The following is a 23,673-nucleotide window of genomic DNA, read 5'->3' as shown; positions in this document are numbered from 1 at the left end:
TTGACAAACTTTCAGTAAACATTATAAGTCTTTCACGTACAAAAAATTACATTTTGTGAAGTATTTTAAAAGACTAGAAAAGATTTTGACTCGTCCGCATGCAAAGAGATTTTCATGTTAAATTTATAAATAATTTTCTTTGTCTCAAGAATTTTAAATTTCTTTTGAATAATATCTAAAACTTTCTAGCTACATTTCAAGTATTTCTTTTCATTAAAATTGTATATGTTGTCTGTTATTTTCTATGTCCTAACTCTATACAAGTTTGATGAAATTGACCGATTTCGTAACCCCAAGAGAAACCATCAATAATTCTTGCAACCAGACCCCCTCTTCTCTAGGACTGGTCCTGCAACATAAAAGTTTCAGGTAGTTTTCAAAATTATCTTCAATACACATTATGTGATACCAGTCCTGACATTTCCTTTTACAAAATACACTTTTTGTTCTGAAATGAAAATGTTTGCAAAGCATTGTTTGAATGTTTCTTTAAAATGTTTACCATAAGAGTGGTAATAAATAAAAGTTTTCTTCAGTTTTACTTAGGGACTTCCTTGAGAATTTTAATCTTCTTGATGTAATTCTGAAAGTCTTTCACTCTCAAGTGTTAGTAATTTTAAAACATTTGCTTGTTTATCTCCGAAGTAAAATTTTCAGATGGTTAAATATTTTGTAGGCTATCCAGGCTTGGATAGATTGTGATTGTAATATATCATAAGGAAAATGACTATCTGTATACAGAATCAATGCGTAGAAACAAACAAAAATACCACAATAAAATAATTTTGTTGATAAGGAATATTAATTGAAGCAAAAACTGACAAATTTTTCATGTGACTGATAAGTGGATGAGGAAAATGTAAAATTTACACTAAATAGTGTAAATTTGCTCCCCGTGCATAAAATCTAAGCAAATTATTGTTTTCGTTTTTTTACTCAGTGAGATGCCATTACGTTAATTAGGATAAGTAAAAGATCAAAGTGAATAAATGTTTTCTGTCCATTTCACTGCATAAAATGACATGGAACTGACAAAATACTGATTACATGCAGTTGAACTAAACACAATAATAAGAAAAGCATTAATCACAATATCAATTCTTATTAATAAAATTAACATTAACACACAGATTTCGTGATGACGAGAAACCCACTTCAAGTAATTATGTATTCTTAAGACGACTGGTGTGTGTATGTTTTCTTATTGCAAGGCCAATCGGGCTATCTGCTGAGATTACCGAGGGGAATCGATCCCCTGATTTTAGCGTAGATTGCGAAGACGACAAGATTGTTCTCTATTGCTATGTTTTATCAGCGCTTTGAAAAACACCATTATTTACAAGAACTATTACCCAGTTTACTAAACTACTTGTGTCAGTGCTTTATTATGAGTGTGCCGTTACAACATGCAGTACAATTTACAGGATATTTCCTTCTCTTCCAATTGACGACGACAAATTTTATTATTTTAAATTTGGCCTAGAAATATCTCAGATATTTTGTAATATTGAGCATAACATTGAAAAGATTTGTATGGAACGTTTGGAAAGTTTACGTTACTTTATTTTATTGTCAAAAAAGTTGTAATTCTTTTAGTTTTTAATATCAATATATCCCCCCGCTAGTACAGCGGTAAGCCTACGGATTTACAATGCTGATATCACACTTAATATTATTCATGAAGCTAACAGCACATAGTTTGATTTTTTAATAAAACACAAAAAAAAAATCCAGTTTTCCTTCATATTTTCTGATACCTACTTTGACTGCATGTGTGAGATTGAATGAATTCGGAAGCTGTTACAAGAATAAATACAAACAGAAATTATAGTTTTAATGAAAACAAAATAATAGTCGATATATTTAAAACCCTTCAGACACACAAAACCAAAAACAGAAATTATATTAATAATTAACTTTAAAAAAAAGTATTGCACTCCGCGATTTCCTAAAATTCCACAAACCTACATGCAAGTTTTTAAACTTTAAAACTTGAACAACCCCTCTCATAAACGTGAATATATGTAAAAGTGCGGTAATATTTTCGACACACTCCAACGGCGAAATTATGAATAAGGAAGAAAATATGAACCGCCGCAAAATAAATGAAGACTATATTTGAACCTAAAATTAATAAATTATTGTGCCCAGTTCTATATTCTTTAAATGTGTCTCAAATTCTTAAGCCTGTACCGTATCTTTATTATTCTGAAGATGGTTTTGAAACATAAAACAGTCAAAGTATCAGAATGTCTTATTCTAACCAAAACAACGTAATACAAATTAGAATTATGTCCTGTATATACATGTTTGACTGCAAGATATTTGAAATTGGCATGGTGTATACATGAACATAACATAATATTTAGGGACAACAAAAGATCTGTTGATTAATCTAGTCTGTTCTATCACTTAAAACTTTTTCAAAATATACCCCAAACTTTCTTATTCATTTATTTTACAAGCTTTCTCTTAAACTTATTTAAATATATTGCTTTCATGAAATCCGAAGGCAACCCTTTTCAAAGTCCAACCACCCTGTCCTGTTAAAACTGTCCTAATTGAAGATGATTTATACCATTTCAAAATTTATATTTGTATCCTTTAGTCCTTTAGAGCATTCTCACCATTAAGTATAAAAGAAAGTGATAATTAAAAATAGGCTGGCATGGCCAGGTGGGTTAAGTCGTTTGACTCATAACCTGAGGGTCACGGATTTGAATCCCCTTCGCACCAAACATGCTCGCCTTTTCAGCCGTGGGGACGTTATAATGTTACGATCAGTTTGTTTGTTTGTTTTGGAATTTTGCAAAAAGCTACTCGAGGGCTATCTGTGCTAGCCGTCCCTAATTTAGCAGTGTAAGACTAGAGGGAAGGCAGCTAGTTATCACCACCCACCGCCAACTCTTGGGCTATTCTTTTACCAACGATTAGTAGGATTGACCGTCACATTATAACGCCCCCACAGCTGAAAGTGCGAGCATGTTTGGTGCGACGGGGATTCGAACCCGCGACCCTCAGATTACGAGTCGCACGCCTTAACACGCTTGGCCATGCCGGGCCACATGACGATCAGTACCACTATTCTTTGGTAAAACAGTAGCCCAAGAGTTGGCGGTGGGTGATGATGACTAGCTGTCTTCCCTCTAGTCTTACACTGCTAAATTAGGGACGGCTAGCGCAGATAGCCTTTGTATAGCTTTTCGCGAAATTCAAGAAAACAAAACAAGCCTCAAAACTTTCAATTACCTTTATAATCTTAAACATCTCAATAAGACTTCTTTAGCTTTTCTTTGTTTAGGAAAAACAATTGAGAGATTTCAATCTTTCCCTGTATGACAGTCCATCCACCTCAGACACCATTGTAGTACACTTTTCCTGAATTCTTTCCAATAATTCAGTGTCCTTCCTAATGTAAAGAGACCAATACTGAAAACGATCCTTCAAATGTGGCGTAACCAACTACCTATACAATGATATTATAACCTATTTATAATTGTATTCAATAAATTGAAAGTCCCATTTGACCTACCACTATTAACAATACTGTGCTTAAATAGCTTAAGAAACTGATCGAAGATTTGCTAATTAGGTGTATTTAGTATTCAGCGTTGTGGGCTGTCTGTTGAGCCCACCGAGGAGAATCGAACCCTTTATTTTAGCGTTGTAAATCCGAAGACTTACCACTGTACCAGCGGAAGACATTCAGTATTGAATGTGGGTATTACAGATTGTTTATGTCAAGTTAAAATAGAATTTATTATTTAAATCTGTTACTGCTAGTAGCAGTAAATTCAAATGGTTATGGAAAGCGTCGCACCGTTCATGGTATTAAACAAAACTGTAGCCCTCATCAATATGATATTTTATATTTCTGAACTCTTACTTTTTAAGAATAACTAACGTTTCTTTGAGCTGGTATGGGTTTTAACACTTTTATTGATAAAATAAAATTTATGAGATATCCGTTATGAGATACATTGTTCTTCGTTTTACCTTGCCTAGTCATGATAGGTTACTGTTACAGTGTCACTGATGTGGCAAGAAAGGTTTTACAGTGGAATAGTACACATAAATTACTATAGCGTTAACAATGACATTGTAGTTCAGCCGACTAAAGGTATTATATGATATTTGTAGCTTCATAGTTTGCTGTTTTTAGGGGTTTAATGTACTGCTCTTTATCCATTTTACGGAAAGTTTTTGAGTAAGTTTGGCATGGTGCTGAACGTTGTTCCGTTTGTCAGTGAAAGTAAGCGTTTCATATTTCACCAAGTATTCTAGTAGTAGTAAAAGTAATCAGTCCTACTACAAAAAAAAAGACGATGCTAATTTTTCTCCTCCATAATTTTCAGCTGTTCGTCACCACTATAGCTTAAAAACTACCAGCAATACAAATATTAAATTTGGAAAGAAAAATGATATTATTTTACTGGACAATTAATATGTGCGAAGGAAATCAAACGTATGTATTCATGTATATACAAATATTAAAATCAAATGTTTTTAGTTGAAATTAAGTATTTATTATATATATAATATATTGGGAATTATACATTTTATAATTATAACGAGACTTAAACTATTGATAATTCAATTCAAGAATCGTTCAAACTCAAAGGTATTTCAGTATTTCCAGATTTTCATGTTTTAGTATATTTTTTATATACGAGGTTTGACGCTCAAATGGAGTCAAATACTGTCTCTAAATCGTAACATTTTATACAGCACGAAGAGTTACAAGTGATGGTTGTGGTAAAGTTAAAAGGTTTTCGTAGTGTTTTATTGAGTAATCAGTATAGTTTCAATAAAGGAATGTTTTGCCTTACAAATCTTTTTCACATTTTTTGAAAAGGTTCTTGTCTAAGTTAAGTAGATGTGGATAAGGGTATAGATTTGGTATGTCTGAATTTTCAGAAAATATTTTAAACTGTATCGTATAAAAGGCTTGTAAAAATTATATTTACAGATGGGGGATAAGTTATCTAATTGAATAGCAGCGTGGATGGATGGAAGAAAACAGAGGGTTTTTATAAATGGAGTTCAGGCAAACTGGCTTAATCAGTTTAATGTCAAAAGTATAATTTGGATGGGAATAACCTTAGCAGTGTAGTAAAATAAATGAATTTTGGTGTATAGATTGATCACTATATTAATATATCTCAAGATGGCTGGTATGGGTATTTAAACTTTTATTAAAAGATCTTAAGATACATTTTTTACTTCAAGTGGGTTTCTTGTCATCACAGGTCACTCTATTAAACCATCCAAACAATGTGCTATGTTAATGCTATGGCAAATAGGATTTTACATTATATCTGCAGAAACATTGAATACAAGTCTAAAGAGGTTCTAATATTATATGGGTTGCTGGTTAGACCATATTTGAAGTTTGGGGTATTGTACTCAGTTTTGAGCTATTTACCTTAGGGAGGACATTGAATTGTTAGAAAGTGTTCAGACAAGTTACTAAAATGTTATTTTGGATTTAGGGATTGTCATACAAGAAGAGATTAAGATATTTGAAATTGTTTTGAAAAAGGAAGAGTCAGAGGGGCTCTTGTTGAAATATGTAAGACATTAAAAGCAATTGATATTACTGATGCATAATTTAATTTCATACTTAACTGTGCGAATGGTAGACTAGGTGATATAAATTTCAGCCAAAACAGTTTTATTCCTCTAGCAGGGTAGTCAAACTCTAGAATGGTTTTCCTTCAGATGTTGTGGAGGTAGTAAACTTAAATAAGTTTAAGAGAAAGCTCAATAACTATATGAATGATAAAGACTGGCTGTGAGATTTTTTTTATTTATTTTATAATAATTTCAGTTTAATTTAGAAACTTGAACACCCAAGATGAATCAATAGGTCCATTGTTGTCCATAAAAATTATGTTATGTTTTATTAAAGTCATTTTTTTTCAGATGATGTTGTGGTTTTAGTATAATATGTGAAAAAGATAAAGCTAATAATTTGATATGAAAGTTATCAAGATAATGAAATTTGAGAATAGTATTAATTGACTTTTGTAAGATTTATGAAGGATGTGACTTCTGTTCCTTAATTTATTTCTCTGTAGTCTAAAAACAGTCTTTTTGTTTGTTTGTTTGTTTTGATTATAGAGAACATAAAGGTGAAGCATCTATGTAACCATGGAAGTGTTAAAGATAAAGGTTGAGCCACTTTTTGATCAGAAGCACAATGATTTATTGAATATTAAACTAATGAAAAAGGACATTGAAATTTCCACAGAAAATAATAGTAAGTCTATATATTTAGTGCCTTAATGTTTTGTGTTCATACTTGCATAATAGTAAGTCTATATATTTAGTGCTTTAATCTTTTGTGTTCATACTTACATAATAGTAAGTCTATATATTTAGTGCTTTAATGTTTTGTGTTCATACTTACATAATAGTAAGTCTATATATTTAGTGCTTTAATGTTTTGTGTTCATACTTGCATAATAGTATGAATTTCACCTGTTTTAATTTAGTACTGTGACTGAATTTTTTTTCATTAATTCAAATTTTCTTCTCTTATTAACATTTTTTTTCTGTCTTAGGGATTAACATTAGTAAGTAGAATTAGGCTGCATTCTTGTGGTAATTTTGGTATTTGATGTCAGAGATCTGAATCCACTAACATTTTATAATCTTATTCTATACTAGCAACTGTACATAAAGTTAAACTCGAGTACTAACCAACATACCTACCTTCCATGCAGCTTATTGGTTAGAATCCTCTTTTCTAATTGAGACCTTATTGTATATTTGACTATGGAAGACCATCTGTGCTTTGTTTTTAGTCAGTGATAAGCATACTTGGATCAAACCATGAATCAGAAATAATCTGTAACATACTTTACTATGATAGAATAATTGTAAAAAATGTATCTTAATCAAAATGGATATTCAAGGATTTTATTAGAGCTTTGTTGATCATGGTTGAACGACACGTTTTGGCAGACTGTAGAGGTACAGGTGAATTGTTTATGCATTTTGGTGTAGTTCATGAATGTTGAATCACTTTTGGTTCCCTCAGTGTCATTTCCAATTCAAGTCAGTGCCAATCAGTGTTATTTCTAAGCTGCATGAACACACAACAACCAATCAAGTGGTGTGCACTTCATCATTTTAGTTGCACACATCCTCAGTAAATTATAGGAGTTTCAACATATTGACAACCTCAATTACCCTTGTAGACAATAGGCCTAAAGTTGAAATAACCAATTGATAGTGTGTGACATAATGATCATTGAATAGTGTTGATGGTCTGAAAATATCCCCTCTTACAAAAAAAAAAGGAAGAACACACTTGCACAGTGCTATGATACTGGTGAATGTGGAAAATATTCGTTCTGCATATGAAATGAAAAAATTAGAGGAACATTGGTGCCGATGTAGTGGAACATTGCCTTTATTTACCTAGAAAATAAGTCCAGTTGTTTTCCAATTTTATTTTCTGTTCTGTTTTCAGGGGACAGGATTTATAAACTGACCCTCTTTTGTTCACAGCACTTTTGGGCTTTCCAGTTTCTCTTTCAGTTGTTTGTTAATATAGATCTTGAATACATTTCTGTAATACAAGACAATATGGTGTTCTGGTGTCAGTGAATTTCTGTGCGAATATGAGAACTTCTCTCACTAACAATAGATTTGAACAGAAAATTTATAGATAATTGTAAAAAAAAAACACTAAGTTTTAACCTTCTTTCAGAAATTTAGGAGACTGGATATATTTGATGAAGAAATTGAACATGGCTTTTATTTGCAAAGGGAAGTAAGGATAAATATGTTTATGTTTGAAATGGTACTCCCACAATTACTTTTGCTAAGACTAACTTCTCTTCAAGCATAAACTGGGTTTAGCTGAGAAAAGATGAGATTACTTCAGTTGTATAAGAATACTTCTGTCCTTTCTTTTATGATGACTTTATTATATTAAAATTTACATACTACAAAATCCTATCTAACAAGGTCTTTCTGTCATAGGATTTGCTGTCTTTCACACAAATGTCAGGCACTCATCTAGAATAAGCCAGCATAGATATTATCTGTTATATGTAACTAGACAACTTCAGTTTTCTGTACATGTGTTTATGTCAGTACTGATACAAACTAAATAAAACAAATATTACAATTTCTGTATTAATAACAGCAGTTAATAAAAACATATGATATTCCTGCATATCAGAAGGGGAAGTCTTGTGTAAGATTATTTTATATTGAAATATGTTTTTGCTTTCTGTTAGTATTAGACATTGCTCATTCTTTCAGAATTTTAATACTTATTTTTTGGAGGTGAACAAATTATATTGTTTAGTTCTTTATCTCAGCATGTATATCCATACATAGTATTTTGAGATGTTAGAGACATCACGTATATCTTCCAGTGGTTGTTTCGTAGTAACAGTCAGGATAAGGGTATACCATACTGCTAAATTTTCACACACTTTATTTCCTTACTTGTCATTCCCAGTGTAATGTTCTTTGTGTTGTATGAACCATCCTTACTTGTAATTCCCAGTGTAATGTTCTGTGTGTTGTATGAACTTTCCTTACTTGTCATTCTCAGTGTAATGTTCTTTGTGTTGTATGAACCTTCCTTACTTGTCATTCCCAGTGTAATGTTCTTTGTGTTGTATGAACCTTCCTTACTTGTCATTCCCAGTGTAATGTTCTTTGTGTTGTACGAACCTTCCTTACTTGTCATTCCCAGTGTAATGTTCTTTGTGTTGTATGAACCATCCTTACTTGTCATTCCCAGTGTAATGTTCTTTGTGTTGTATGAACCATTCTTACTTGTAATTCCCAGTGTAATGTTCTGTGTGTTGTATGAACCTTCCTTACTTGTCATTCCCAGTGTAATGTTCTTTGTGTTGTATGAACATTCCTTACTTGTTATTCCCAGTGTAATGTTCTTTGTGTTGTATGAACCTTCCTTACTTGTTATTCCTAGTGTAATGTTCTTTGTGTTGTATGAACTTTCCTTACTTGTTATTCTCAGTGTAATGTTCTTTGTGTTGTATGAACTTTCCTTACTTGTCATTCTCAGTGTAATGTTCTTTGTGTTGTATGAACCTTCCTCACTTTTCATTCCCAGTGTAATGTTCTTTGTGGTATATGAATATTCCTTAATTGTCATTCTTAGTGTAATGTTCTTTGTGTTGTATGAACTTTCCTTACTTGTCATTCCCAGTGTAATGTTCTTTGTGTTGTATGAACTTTCCTTCCTTGTAATTCCCAGTGTAATGTTCTCTGTTGTATGAACATTCCTTACTTGTCATTCCCAGTGTAATGTTCTTTGTGTTGTATGAACTTTCCTTACTTGTCATTCCCAGTGTAATGTTCTTTGTGTTGTATGAACTTTCCTTCCTTGTCATTCCCAGTGTAATGTTCTGTGTATTGTATGAACCTTCCTCACTTGTGTCATTCCCAGTGTAATGTTCTTTGTGTTGTATGAACCATCCTTACTTGTAATTCCCAGTGTAATGTTCTGTGTGTTGTATGAACTTTCCTTACTTGTCATTCTCAGTGTAATGTTCTTTGTGTTGTATGAACCTTCCTTACTTGTCATTCCCAGTGTAATGTTCTTTGTGTTGTATGAACCTTCCTTACTTGTCATTCCCAGTGTAATGTTCTTTGTGTTGTACGAACCTTCCTTACTTGTCATTCCCAGTGTAATGTTCTTTGTGTTGTATGAACCATCCTTACTTGTCATTCCCAGTGTAATGTTCTTTGTGTTGTATGAACCATTCTTACTTGTAATTCCCAGTGTAATGTTCTGTGTGTTGTATGAACCTTCCTTACTTGTCATTCCCAGTGTAATGTTCTTTAGGTTGTATGAACATTCCTTACTTGTTATTCCCAGTGTAATGTTCTTTGTGTTGTATGAACCTTCCTTACTTGTTATTCCTAGTGTAATGTTCTTTGTGTTGTATGAACTTTCCTTACTTGTTATTCTCAGTGTAATGTTCTTTGTGTTGTATGAACTTTCCTTACTTGTCATTCTCAGTGTAATGTTCTTTGTGTTGTATGAACCTTCCTCACTTTTCATTCCCAGTGTAATGTTCTTTGTGGTATATGAATATTCCTTAATTGTCATTCTTAGTGTAATGTTCTTTGTGTTGTATGAACTTTCCTTACTTGTCATTCCCAGTGTAATGTTCTTTGTGTTGTATGAACTTTCCTTCCTTGTAATTCCCAGTGTAATGTTCTCTGTTGTATGAACATTCCTTACTTGTCATTCCCAGTGTAATGTTCTTTGTGTTGTATGAACTTTCCTTACTTGTCATTCCCAGTGTAATGTTCTTTGTGTTGTATGAACTTTCCTTCCTTGTCATTCCCAGTGTAATGTTCTGTGTATTGTATGAACCTTCCTCACTTGTGTCATTCCCAGTGTAATGTTCTGTGTATTGTATGAACCTTCCTCACTTGTGTCATTCCCAGTGTAATGTTCTTTGTGGTATATGAATATTCCTTAATTGTCATTCTTAGTGTAATGTTCTTTGTGTTGTATGAACTTTCCTTACTTGTCATTCCCAGTGTAATGTTCTTTGTGTTGTATGAACTTTCCTTCCTTGTAATTCCCAGTGTAATGTTCTCTGTTGTATGAACATTCCTTACTTGTCATTCCCAGTGTAATGTTCTTTGTGTTGTATGAACTTTCCTTACTTGTCATTCCCAGTGTAATGTTCTTTGTGTTGTATGAACTTTCCTTCCTTGTCATTCCCAGTGTAATGTTCTGTGTATTGTATGAACCTTCCTCACTTGTGTCATTCCCAATGTAATGTTCTGTGTGTTGTGTCAACCTTCCTTACTTGTAATTCCCAGTGTAATATTCTTTGTGTTGTATGAACCTTTCTTACTTGTCATTCCCAGTGTAATGTTCTTTGTGATGTATGAACTTTCCTTACTTGTAATTCCCAGTGTAATGTTCTTTGTGTTGTATGAACCTTCCTTACTTGTAATTCCCAGTGTAATGTTCTCTGTTGTGTGAACATTCCTTAGTCATTCCCAGTGTAATGTTCTTTGTGTTGTATGAACTTTCCTTACTTGTCATTCCCAGTGTAATGTTCTATGTGTTGTATGAACTTTCCTTACTTGTAATTCCCAGTCTAATGTTTTCTGTTGTATGAACATTCCTTACTTGTAATTCCCAGTGTAATGTTCTGTGTGTTGTATCAACCTTCCTTACTTGTCATTCCCAGTGTAATGTTCTTTGTGTTGTATGGACCTTCCTTACTTGTCATCCCAGTGTAATGTTCTTTGTGTTGTATGAACTTTCCTTACTTAGTCATTCCCAGTGTAATGTTCTTTGTGTTGTATGAACTTTCCTTACTTGTCATTCCCAGTGTAATGTTCTTTGTGTTGTATGAACTTTCCTTACTTGTAATTCCCAGTCTAATGTTCTCTGTTGTATGAACATTCCTTACTTGTAATTCCCAGTGTAATGTTCTATGTGTTGTATCAACCTTCCTTACTTGTCATTCCCAGTGTAATGTTCTTTGTGTTGTATGAACCTTCCTTACTTGTCATTCCCAGTGTAATGTTCTTTGTGTTGTATGAACATTCCTTACTTGTAATTCCCAGTGTAATGTTCGTTGTGTTGTATGAACCTGCTGATCTGACCTTCCATACATTTCATGTCTTGTTAGTTTTGGTTGATGGGTATTTTAACTCCAGAAGTATGTTTACTGTTTACATAATTACTGTTCTTCTCCATTCACAACTTTCTTCTACCAGGTATAGGAAAATGTTTTACTCACTTTCCCTGGCTACCTGAAAAGTCACCATTTGGAACTGCAACTGATAATGTGGATGGTAGTCTAGGTATATTTTTAGAACTTGACATTTGCTGAAAGTTGATTCTTTTTTTATGCACTTCTATATCATATAAGAACTTTTAAATACATTTTATGGATTTTAGTCATGATTTAGTAAAACATTTATATACATTATTTGTACTTTTAGTTCCAGGAGAAGCTGATTCATTAGAAGAAAGTTCTCTATGTACAGTTATGAAGTTTGATATAACAAGAGAGGAACAAGAAGAAAAGTGTGATGTAACATCAGATAAAAGTGAGGTAATTAAACTTTTTATAGTTATTAAAGATAATATGTAGTGTAACTGTGTCTTTATGGACTTTGTGTGCATATAATTAGTAACTGTAATAAAATAATTGCATAGGTAAGGAATTAACATAATGCAAAATAGAATATAAAGTAGTGATGAAAACCTCACCAAATTAAAATAACTTTGTTAATAAAATAAGAAAACAACCTTTTGAGCAACAAGTTTATCAGATCACCAGTGCCAGTGAAAGTGTTAATATAAGGGTTGGGTTGAAACATATTCCTGAAATTACAAATGAGCTTAGGAAGTAACATATAAATAATAATAAAAATATAAGTATAAAAATGTATAAATACAGTAAATTGTAGTAAATAAACTAGACAAAAAAAATTGAAATTGTTACTTATTGTGATTTTATATTGGATGATTCTCCAACTTATTATGTTACATATTATGATCTCAAATTGCTAAAACTTTTGAAATTTAATTCTGAAGATAAATAACATGTTGATTTGTATCAAATTTATGATATATGTCAACCAGATTGACACACAGTTTTCCTTCTTAACACAAGTATATTTTATCATACAAACAATGATAAAATTTATAATAATGGTTATTACAAATAATTATTTATATACAAACGTACAAACAATACTAAGTCTTCTGTCTGATCTGGAACTGCATATTTTATCAACAGTTCATGATGAGCAAATTAATTCTGAGTTGATATTGTTACACCTCAGTTTATGGCTAGCTGGCTAGGTCTATTCTTGGTTGGCCTCATGCTGTTTGCAAGCTGACTTTTATTGCTTACAAAGATATCTAATGTCCTTGTAGAAACACAAATGTCCAAAATTAATTTAGTGAAGTTAAATAGTTTATTATGTTCAAATTTACAAATATTCCTGGTCGAATATCTATAGTTTCCCAACTAATAAGCATTTATCACAGTTATAGCTTTTGAGGTTTATAGTATACTAACTGTAATAAACCATCAGTATATGTCTGTCTCTTGGTACATTGATTTATTAGAATTCTTGGGTGAGGTTCTCAAAAGTTAATTTGCAACAATATTTGAAGATACGCTAGTGCTTTCACAAAACTTGTATTGTTGTTTTGATAAGGAGATGAACTGCTGTATATATTGTAGATGTTGGTTCTGATATATAGGGAGCATCATATTGAAAGTTAAATGATTGGTAATGAAATGTTTGTAGTTGCAAGCTGAAGTTTGTTATGTTGTGAATAAACATATTACAGTTCTTCTTACAACAGCAATGTTAATAGTCATGAAGTGTGTAAACATGTTAATAAACATATTACAGTTCTTCTTACAACAGCAATGTTAATAGTCATAAAGTGTGTAAACGTGTTTTATAAAGAGAAACAATCAATATTCACTGAAAATCATGGGTTTTCTTTTTGTAATGTTTTCATGTTTATAGAAAAAATTTACCTTTTAGAATTAAGGATTAGTTTGGGTAATAATGTGGCTGTAGCCTCTACTTTAGTTTTCATGCTTTCCCCTAAGACAAAAGCAACTTGATACTAGATACTTGTTAAAGAACAGTCTTCTGCTACATGGATTTATTTTATTAAAGATATTTATGGAATACAGAATGACAACTTGGAAAGTTTAATTCTGTTTTGTCAGTTACTGAGCCATGTTTGCAATAATATCAAGTTTATTTTTTTAATATCCTCTACATGGTGAGTACATACAACGTCTACACGTTTCTGCAACTGTATTAAATGGTAAGATGGTCAGTATCATTCACAAAAATCCCTTAAAATACTGCTGTTTCCATATTTTGTCTTTCAGTAATGTATACATGTATATGTGTATGAACTTGTCCACAGGTGTTTCCATACAACCCACTGTACAATTTCTACTAATTACTTATGAAAACCTCATCAGTTTTATAAAACAAGAACCTAATATTTTGGGTTTTTTCTTTTGATTAAAAAAACTTATTCTGTGTCGAATCAGCTGTAATATTTACAGTAGTTTAGTTTATTATATTAAACTTATTCTAAAGCCCCACCTCATCATCTCATTACATGATTGGTGATGCTCTGTCTGATAGCTGTGTGTTTTTATTGTAGCTCTACACCAGATGAGTTGACTCCACTGTAATATTCCATCCTGCATTCCTTCCATAATCCACCTAGTTTTATTACAGTTATGATTTACCACCACCATTTAGCAGATCAGCTACACAAACTCTGTAGACAGTGACTTGGTCAATTAGTCTTTGAATAAGATATCATGTATACCCATTTCATTCTTAAGCTATTTGAGGTATGCAACATTTGATTGAATATGTTAGGAAAGCAGCTTATGTACATGACTTTTTCAGTGGAGATCTTTCTTCATTATGTTGAGTGCTGTTTTCTGAGGAACATGGATGGCTCAGCTTTGTGTTCATGGATTCTTCTCTGTTAAAAGATGCCATTTAATTTTATCATGGTGTGTTGCAGGTCTTTCTGAGTTGTTCTGTATATAGATGGACTGTTAGTGGTGATTGCTGTGGGTGCACTGAATGATTAGATTTACTTCATAGCTTTTTCTTCATGGTTCATTTCTTATGTTACATAATGAGAATGAGTAGAATTTCTTGTTTAGCCAACCATTATGTGATGTAACCTGAATGTGCAGAATTCTGTGTTCAGCCAACCATTATGTGATGTAACCTGAATGTGGAGAATTCTGTGTTCAGCCAACCATTATGTGATGTAACCTGAATGAGTAGAATTCTGTGTTTAATCAACCATTATGTGATGTAACCTGAATGTGCAGAATTCTGTGTTTAGCCAACCATTATGTGATGTAACCTGAATGTGCAGAATTCTGTGTTTAATCAACCATTATGTGATGTAACCTGAATGTGCAGAATTCTGTGTTTAATCAACCATTATGTTACTTAATGGAATGTGTAGAATTTTGTAAGCAAATAACCATCATGTTACATAACATGTAAAATTCAGTTTTTCATCAGCCATTATATTATGTTGTGTTCCATAATGTGCAGAATTCAGTGTTTAATTCAACCATTACATTACATAATATAACTGTATAGAGGTCAGTGTTCTGACACAATACATTATCTCTGCTCACATAAATAACTATTTTCATTCAGTTATGTCATCTATATGCAAAATGTTTTTTGTATGTTACAAGCCTTGAGTCTCTAAATACCTTACAGTGAACTGGTTCAACTGCATTCACATGTAAATCATCAAATGGAACTCTCCAACAAGAATGCAACACTCTCCTGATGCATGTGACTCCCACTATTCAGATAACTTATTTTTCAGTTTTCCAATCTTCTTTTTTTTGTCATCAAACAATTGTGTTTGATTTTTCACTGTTACACAATGAATTGCACAATTTAGGTTACCACTTTGAAGATAATAACTTATACTAGCCCACTAACACAAGCTACAGGTGTGGGTGACATATCTTTAAACTTATCAACTATCATCTGTCATGATTGTTCATCATAGAGTCAGTCTTTCTCTCCTAATCTTGCCACTCTTCCTCCTGGATATGCCATACCTCTTTGGATCAACAAGGATTTTGCCACGCCTTTCTTTGCTCCTACTGCAGAATCAACTAAGCCAAATATGGCTTTTCTAGACATGATTCCTCAAGCATGTTGTGTTTTATCCATTTCTCTATCATATGATCCCTTCAATCTTTCTGACATGTTTCCTCCTCTCACATTTTCCCAGATATTAGGGCTCATGCTGAGCATTATGTACCATAGCATTCTTTGCCCTCTATAGGCTTGAACCTTTAGCTTTGGCCTACTATCAGACTGAATGGCTGTTCCTTGATTCTCAACACTTAGAATCACTTTTGATCATGTGGGGGGTGGACCCTAATCATTCTGTTCATTTATCTCATGTCTAGTCTTTTCAACTTTTATTTTACCCTGTTGATTTTCCTACAGTACTTGTATACATTTTGTGGTCCTTTCCAAATCAGTCTACAGAGATCCATAGGATTTTTGTAGGATAGCCTCTTCCTGTTACCTCCATATTGGCAAGTTCATCTTCTTTGGCTCTATCCTTACATATGAGGTTTCTGTGTTGTTGAAATCTCTTGGGGAGGGATGTTGGTTTGTCCCTGGTTTGCTTACTACCTATTTATTTCAGGGACTTACACATACCTCTATTACTGTTTCCCATCCAGCTCCTACTTAGCCCTACCTGTTCTAACCTTCAGGATTTCCTCCTCCTGACATTTTATTTGACACCTAGGATCACATTGCCAACAGTACTGGTGACTACCTAATAGGTTCTGGTTCAGTGGGGAGTCACTTAAGTGATTTTGTTTCTCCTTTGGAAATGTTTTGCTACAAATCTGTGAGTTATTCAGGTATTATCCAAGGGATTTGTCATCCAATTTTTTACCCTCCTTTGTTGTCTTAGATACCCATTTATTTTCCATTGCTTCAGGATCCTCCTATCAATCAGTGTCTGTCCAAGACAGTACAAGATCTTCTGTCCTAGCAGACCATTGATCCAGCTTGTCAGTTATCCTTTTCTAGGTTTTTATTCCAGGCTATTTGTGATACAAAAGAAAACCAGGGACTGGTGGCCTGGAATCAATTTAATCTAACTCAATCAATTTTTGGCCATACCCTGATTTACCATGGAGTGTATCCTTACTCACAGGTGGGCTTTTTTTTTCCAAGTTTATGGATAACTAAGTTAGACATCATGAATGCTTACCTGTATGTCCCGATATCTCATCAGTTGAAGCACTCTCTTTGGTTCATTCATCATGGGTTATTTTATCAGTTTTGTGGCCTGCCCTGTGGGCTTGTTTCAGTCACATATGTCTTTTGTTGGATGTTAAAGGCTTTTGCTTGACATTTGTATGCTTGGATGTTGTACTTACATGGACAATTGGCTTCAATTAGCTCGTTCCAAACAGGAGTCCGCCCATCAAACTCATCTACTGCTCCTGGAGATGGCATGTGTCAGTTAATTGATCAAATTTGAGAAGTCATTCCTTATACCTCTCAAATATTGTTGTCTGTTTCAACACTCCTATCTGTAGCACTTAACCTTCTCCTATTTCAATGGAACTTTCAGTCCTCCATGCCCTTATTGCTCTTTCTCTTACAGCTTTTGAGGTTGTATAATTTTTGGGGATTTAGTCTTCCATGGAAGCCTTTATCCCCTTGAGTTTATTCAGTGGACTCTGCACAGTCAATGGAATATTGCACAGGATCCATTGGAGGCTCCTACTTTCATTTCTCCTTCCATTGTAGGTTTTCTTTATTGGTGGTTGGAGAAGACTCGTATGTTGGCAAGTGTTCTATTTCCTTTTCCCTATCTAGTCTTGTATATCTTCATGGATGCTTCCCTTCAGGGCTGGGGAACATGGATCAATCAGCAGGAAACTTCATGTCTCTTCAATTCAGTATTATCAGACTACCTTATCTCTCACTTTTCATTGTTGTAGGTACTGTAAAATTTTTCTCTCTCCTAATCTTTCTAAATTGTTGTGTTCCTTCTGGATTATTCATCCACCTTGGTATGTAATCCTTCTGAATTGTGATATTAACATGGTTCTTCACTGCCTCAGTTTGCCTCCATGTGAACCTGTGTATTTATGCTCTATTTGTCACTTGTTCTTAAAATGACTCAAATCATTGTTTAATGTTAATTTTATATTTAGCATGCTCAAAGTATGTATGTAAATAAATTTATTTATTGGCTTCTTAATTGTATCTAATTTCAATTGTGATATGGTTTAAATGGAAGAATTATTACTCTTATCAGTGATATTATGACATTAATGCATTACACCGTCTTTCTGTGATGATCAAATTCCAATGATTATATCTGGTAACAGTGGTCCTTGCATACTCTCATGTATCCTACTCCATAAGAAGTATCACCCCCCCATCTATTCTTAAAGTGGAGCACAAAGGATCCCTAATTCTCAAATTTCCAGCTACTGGGAATGTTGGTATATATAGTCTCCTCTGTAAGTAGTGTTTTTCATTGAATAAGAGATTAGTTTAACCCACTCTTAGTTTGAGATGTAGGACTAGGATGTTAACTGAAAGTATGTAGTATAAGGCACTCCCATTACAATATCTACCAAGTAATTTCCAGTTGGTAGATACAACTAAATTAGACTTGGATTTGTTTTGGAATATAAGTAAAGACTCCTCCTTCCACCTGTCAGTATACCATCTATCTGATGTAAGGATTTCACCAATATCGATTGATCTAAAGCCTTAGTTACACTGCACAGTAGTCAAAGTTGAACTATGAATCTTTGGTCTTTGGCTCAAACAGGAACTCTGTACGTCATTAAGAGCTACATTTTATATCAGGTCTTTCTCCTCTGGGACAGTTTATACACTGAGTTCTATATAAACTTCCACATGACATCATACATTTGAACCTTTCTTTACAGTATACTGGTTACCACAACATCCTTCCTGTCATTGTGTCATCATGCTTTACATGTTTTTTACAAAGATTCTGTTTTATTCCTGGATACTATGACCAAAGTGCAATATCTTTTACTGTTGGTACAGTTCAATTTGATGACCAGCCAATTCCACCACGACTTGTGACCTTCCTTTCAGTCATTTTGAGGAGTCCTTGCTGAAAATACAGACTTCAGTTTTCTGCACATCTTTTAAACCATTCTTCTGTTTTTGTGTTTGTGGACAGTGTTTAAAATAAGATAACTTTTTTTTACTCTGTCACAGTTTGTTATAGTAAATAACTGTATGATCCTCAATTACAGATTCTGTGTTCACTGTTCAGTTATATGCCAATTTCCTTGCTCTTTATTATATTTAGGACAAGCAGTTTCCAAATTATATGGTCTTTACTGCCTTGTGTAGCTCTTTAAGGGCCATACTTACTGAAATTCTCATTGAGTTTTCTGTGGTATTTAGAAAGAAACTGGACAATTTTGTTCACTGTTTAGTTTTTATTAATTCCCAACATTTGGAAAAGACTTACAACAAAATACAACATTCCAGTAAATGCTAAATTTATTCAAAAAACCAGGTACAAAATTAAAGTCCATACTATGTAAAAACTACACTGACAAAAACAACACCAACAAAATTTATAAAATACAATGTAGCAACTGCCACAACTATATTGGACAAACAAGCAGAAAAATGGAATTCAGATTCATAGAACACAAAAACCCTCACACATTTTTTGAGCACTGCAAATCAAATAAGCACAACATAACCATAGAAAACACCAACAAACTAAGTAGGGAAGCAAATGTAAACAAACAAAAAATCAAAGAAGCCTTACTTATACAATAGCTCAAACCAAAATTAAACCAGTATAAAGAAACATCTTTATACCTGTATTAATTAATAACCTAACTAATGCAGCATCCCCTATATTATTATCCCTAAGACGTGCCAGCAACAGTCAGTTGCAAATTCTCTTTGCGAACCTGAAGATGACCTCAAAAAGTCAATGTTGTTCTGTACTTTATTTTAATTCAAGTTTTAATACCCCTACCAGATGTCTTTAGAATACTTTTTTTTTTACTTCAAGTGGGTTTCTTGTCATCGTGAAATTAAATATTGTTATATTCAATTTGGATAAATAAGAAAGTGGTTATTTGGTCTTTCCTGTAAAATAATTTCTTGTTTTAATATCTCGCATGCCATTGTTTTGTTTGCATATAGATCCAGACATAAAATATGTTTACATACATAGGTAAGTTTGAAATATTATGTTTACTAATTATATCATCATTTAGTGAACTGTAGAGATGATATGTAATGATAACACTGATTGTTATTTCTGTTAATCCTTTCAAATGCTGTTTGATTCAAGGATATGTCTGTTCAAGTGAAAATAGAACAGCCAGCTGATCTGCTACAAGATGATGTTATTTCTAAGTTCAGTTACAGTGATGATGAGGACCAGGATGGTTCATGTTATAATGTTGTGAATGTGAAAACAGAAACTGAATACCAAAGAGATATTGAATCAGGGTTAGAAAGAACATCTGGTAAGTACAAACATCACCTAAAACTTAAGTTTGTGAGCATTGGCTAAACACTTACTTTGAGAACTTTGTTGGTGTAACCAATTTTGTCAACATTACTGGTGTTTTGTACACTGAAAAGCAGACTTTTTTTTTTCTTTTTTACTGAGAATCTATGCATGAATACCTGCCTGGAGTCAATGTTTGACTATTCCAAGCTCAAAGTGACTTTCTTGTTAACATTACAATACTTTCTTCATCATTAATTAAATTCTATTTGAGAAATCTGTAGTATGCAAAATAAATATTAAACTTTTTTTTCAGTAAAACTTTTTATTAACCTTGATGGAGTCTGTTGATTTGACATAACTACCATAACAACGACCATAACTACCATAAAACAAATAAATCTAAATTACTTTTTGTTTTTCTTAATAGAATGACTACAAATTATAATACAAACTTATAATTTAGTTTTGAGAAATGATTGAAATGTCGAGGTAGTATTACTAATGATATAATTATTCTGACTATTATTATGTGTGTTACTATTTTCACATCATTTCAACCAGGGAATTCTATGGCTGTTGTCAGATTTATATCAGACATTTTTATGTGTCACAAACAGAAAGCATTTTATTGATTCATTAACTATGTTTGATGCCAAGGTTTGAATGTAACTACTTAAGAAATTTTTTGACATGCACTTTGATCTAACAATAATAAGAGGGTCTAATAATTGGTTGAATTCTTAATATTTATATAACGATATGAGAAAGTTTTAACTTGAAGTGTAGAGATCTCTATTTGCTTTATCATTTGTTACTTTTACTTTGGAGCTATTGTATGAAAATTTTAATGTGATTAAATGAAAACTAAACGTTAAACATTTTTTTGTTTGCCTCAAAATGAATGTTGAGAACAGTACATATTTCTATAAAATAAAACTGTAAGTGATCAGTGTTTGTTATTTTTGTGGTTCTACATGTTCAGTGAATGTATTGTTGTCATGTATTACCACAGATATGGTATTCCTGAACACTACCAGTCTGTAGAATCTGATACTCGATTGATTACAAATATACAGTTTAACATGTTGGAGTCAGTAATGAAACAGTTTATAGTTACAGGAATGATACCTGAACTTGATAAATAATATATAGATAAATATGTTAGTTTAGTCTAAATATTGATATTTATAAATATCTGTTTAACACATAAAGTAATATATTATATGTTTATTATTAATTAATTTGTGACATCATTTATATCTATTTTAGATATAAAGACCAGTGTGGACACCTGTTATGGAAGTCAGGTTCCTGGTTATCATGTTATAAAACAAGAAGGTGATGTTACAGGAGATGTAAAATCACTAAATAACAATATTAGTGGAGAAACAAAGTTAGGTGTTAATAACCTAACAATATTTAATGTACATAATAGTTATGATAAACTATATAGTTGTGGAAAAACATTTGAAAGATTAAACCAACAAAAGAGGATACACTCTGGAGAGAATCCATATCATTGTATAGATTGTGGAAAACAGTTTGATAGAAATAAGCATTTGAAACAACATCAGCATCATATACACACTGGGGAGAAACCTCACATTTGTATAGTTTGTGGTAATCACTTTCGAACAAATGGTAACTTAAATATACATCAAAGAATACACACTGGGGAGAAACCTTACATTTGTATAGTTTGTGGAAATCACTTTCGAACAAATGGTAACTTAAAAATACATCAAAGAATACACAGTGGGGAGAAACCTTGCAGTTGCCCAGTGTGTGGAAAACACTTTCGAACAAATGGTAACTTAAAAATACATCAAAGAATACACACTGGGGAGAAGCCATACAGTTGTACAGTGTGTGGAAAACAGTTTGGGGCAAATAGTCACTTAAATCAGCATCAAAAAATGCACACTGGGGAAAAACCTTACAGTTGTACAGTGTGTGGAAAACAGTTTGATAGAAATAGTTACTTAAAAAATCATCAGAGAATACACACTGGGGAGAAACCTTATAAATGTACAGTGTGTGGAAAGCAGTTTGTTTCAAATAGTCTCGTAAAACAACATAAAAAAATACACACTGGGGAAAAACCATATAGTTGTGCAGTGTGTGGAAAACAGTTTTATGCATATAGTCTTTAAAAGGACATCAACGAATACACACTGGTGAGAAACCATACAGTTGTGCAGTGTGTGGTAAACTGTTTGGAACAATGAGCAAATTAAAAATACATGAAAGAATACACACTGGTGAAAAACCTTACAGTTGTACAGTGTGTGGAAAATTGTTTGTAACAAAGAGTAAACTAAAAATACATCAAAGAAAACATACTGGTGAGAAACCTTACAATTGTATAGTGTGTGGAAAATGTTTTACAACAAACGGTAATTTAAAAAGTCACCAAAGAAGACACACCGAGGAGAAACCTTACAGTTGTGCAATTTGTAAAAAACAATTTAAAACAAATAATGAATTAAAAACACATCAAACAATCCACACTGGGGAGAAACCCTACAGTTGTATAGCTTGTGGAAAACAGTTTCGAACAAATAGTTGTTTAAGAACACACCAAAGAATACACACTGGTGAGTATCCTTACAGCTGTACAGTGTGTGGAAAACAGTTTCGTAGAAATACTCATGTAAAGACGCATCAAAGAGTACATACTGATGAGAAACCTTACAGTTGTACAGATTGTGAAAAGCAGTTTAAAACAAACACTGAATTAAAAAGACATCAAAGAATACAAACTGGAAAGAAACCATACAGTTGTATAGTTTGTGGAAAAAAGTTTTGTAAAAATAATACTTTAAAAATACATCAAATAACACACTAATGTTGTATGTTGTGTGCAATACAGTTGGTATCAACTTGCAGCATACAAAAGCAAATAGCACACACTTGGGAGAAACCTTAGAGTTGTGCTGTGAATTATAAAATATAAAAGATTACCTCCCAGGTAAAAACATTACAGATGTGGAGATTCTATAAAACAGTTTGTATATAAGTGTAACGTAAATCACCTCAGAGAATAAACAGCTACATACACCAGCAGTAAGTCTTGAGGTCATATAATGCTAAAAATTGGGTTCTCTAATGTACTGTATAATGTTAACAGACCACAAGGGACCATTTGACCTATCTAGGCATACCTCTTTACTAAATTAAACTAAATTTTGAAAAAAAAAAGAAAACCCCAAAGCCACTTTGTGGGAAACAGTGTGGAAAAATCAAATTGTTTACTGTGGGGCAGAAAACAGGAGAAGAATAACTGTGAAGAAATAGGAACCTTACAGTTGTCTAGTGTGTAGCAAGTACGTGTTTTAAATTGCAACGTAAAAAGTGAGAAGTAATGCACAGTCATTTGTCTATACTGTGAACATAACTGTAAGTCAAAAATATATGGGAAAGTATCATCTAGTCTCGTCTCTGAAATACATGGGAAAGTATCATCTAGTCTCATCTCTGAAATACATGGGAAAGTATCATCTAGTCTCATCTCTGAAATACATGGGAAAGTATCATCTAGTCTCGTCTCTGAAATACATGGGAAAGTATCATCT

At 32.7% G+C, this 23,673-nt stretch overlaps 1 pseudogene across 1 annotated transcript; it reads left to right on the top strand.

Moving 5' to 3' along the window:
* Positions 1–4,681: 4,681 nt before the first annotated feature.
* Positions 4,682–23,464, top strand: LOC143226838 (uncharacterized; annotated as a pseudogene). Its single transcript, XR_013014774.1, has 5 exons — positions 4,682–4,768; positions 6,124–6,262; positions 11,977–12,089; positions 19,934–20,111; positions 21,368–23,464. The product of XR_013014774.1 is annotated as an uncharacterized LOC143226838 (transcript).
* Positions 23,465–23,673: the final 209 nt, after the last annotated feature.

This window comes from Tachypleus tridentatus, chromosome 9 (genome assembly GCF_004210375.1).
Source record: "Tachypleus tridentatus isolate NWPU-2018 chromosome 9, ASM421037v1, whole genome shotgun sequence".
NCBI classification, from domain to species: Eukaryota; Metazoa; Arthropoda; class Merostomata; order Xiphosura; family Limulidae; genus Tachypleus; species Tachypleus tridentatus.
Note: the sequence above shows the minus strand (reverse complement) of the source record. Positions and strands in the feature narration are given on the sequence as shown.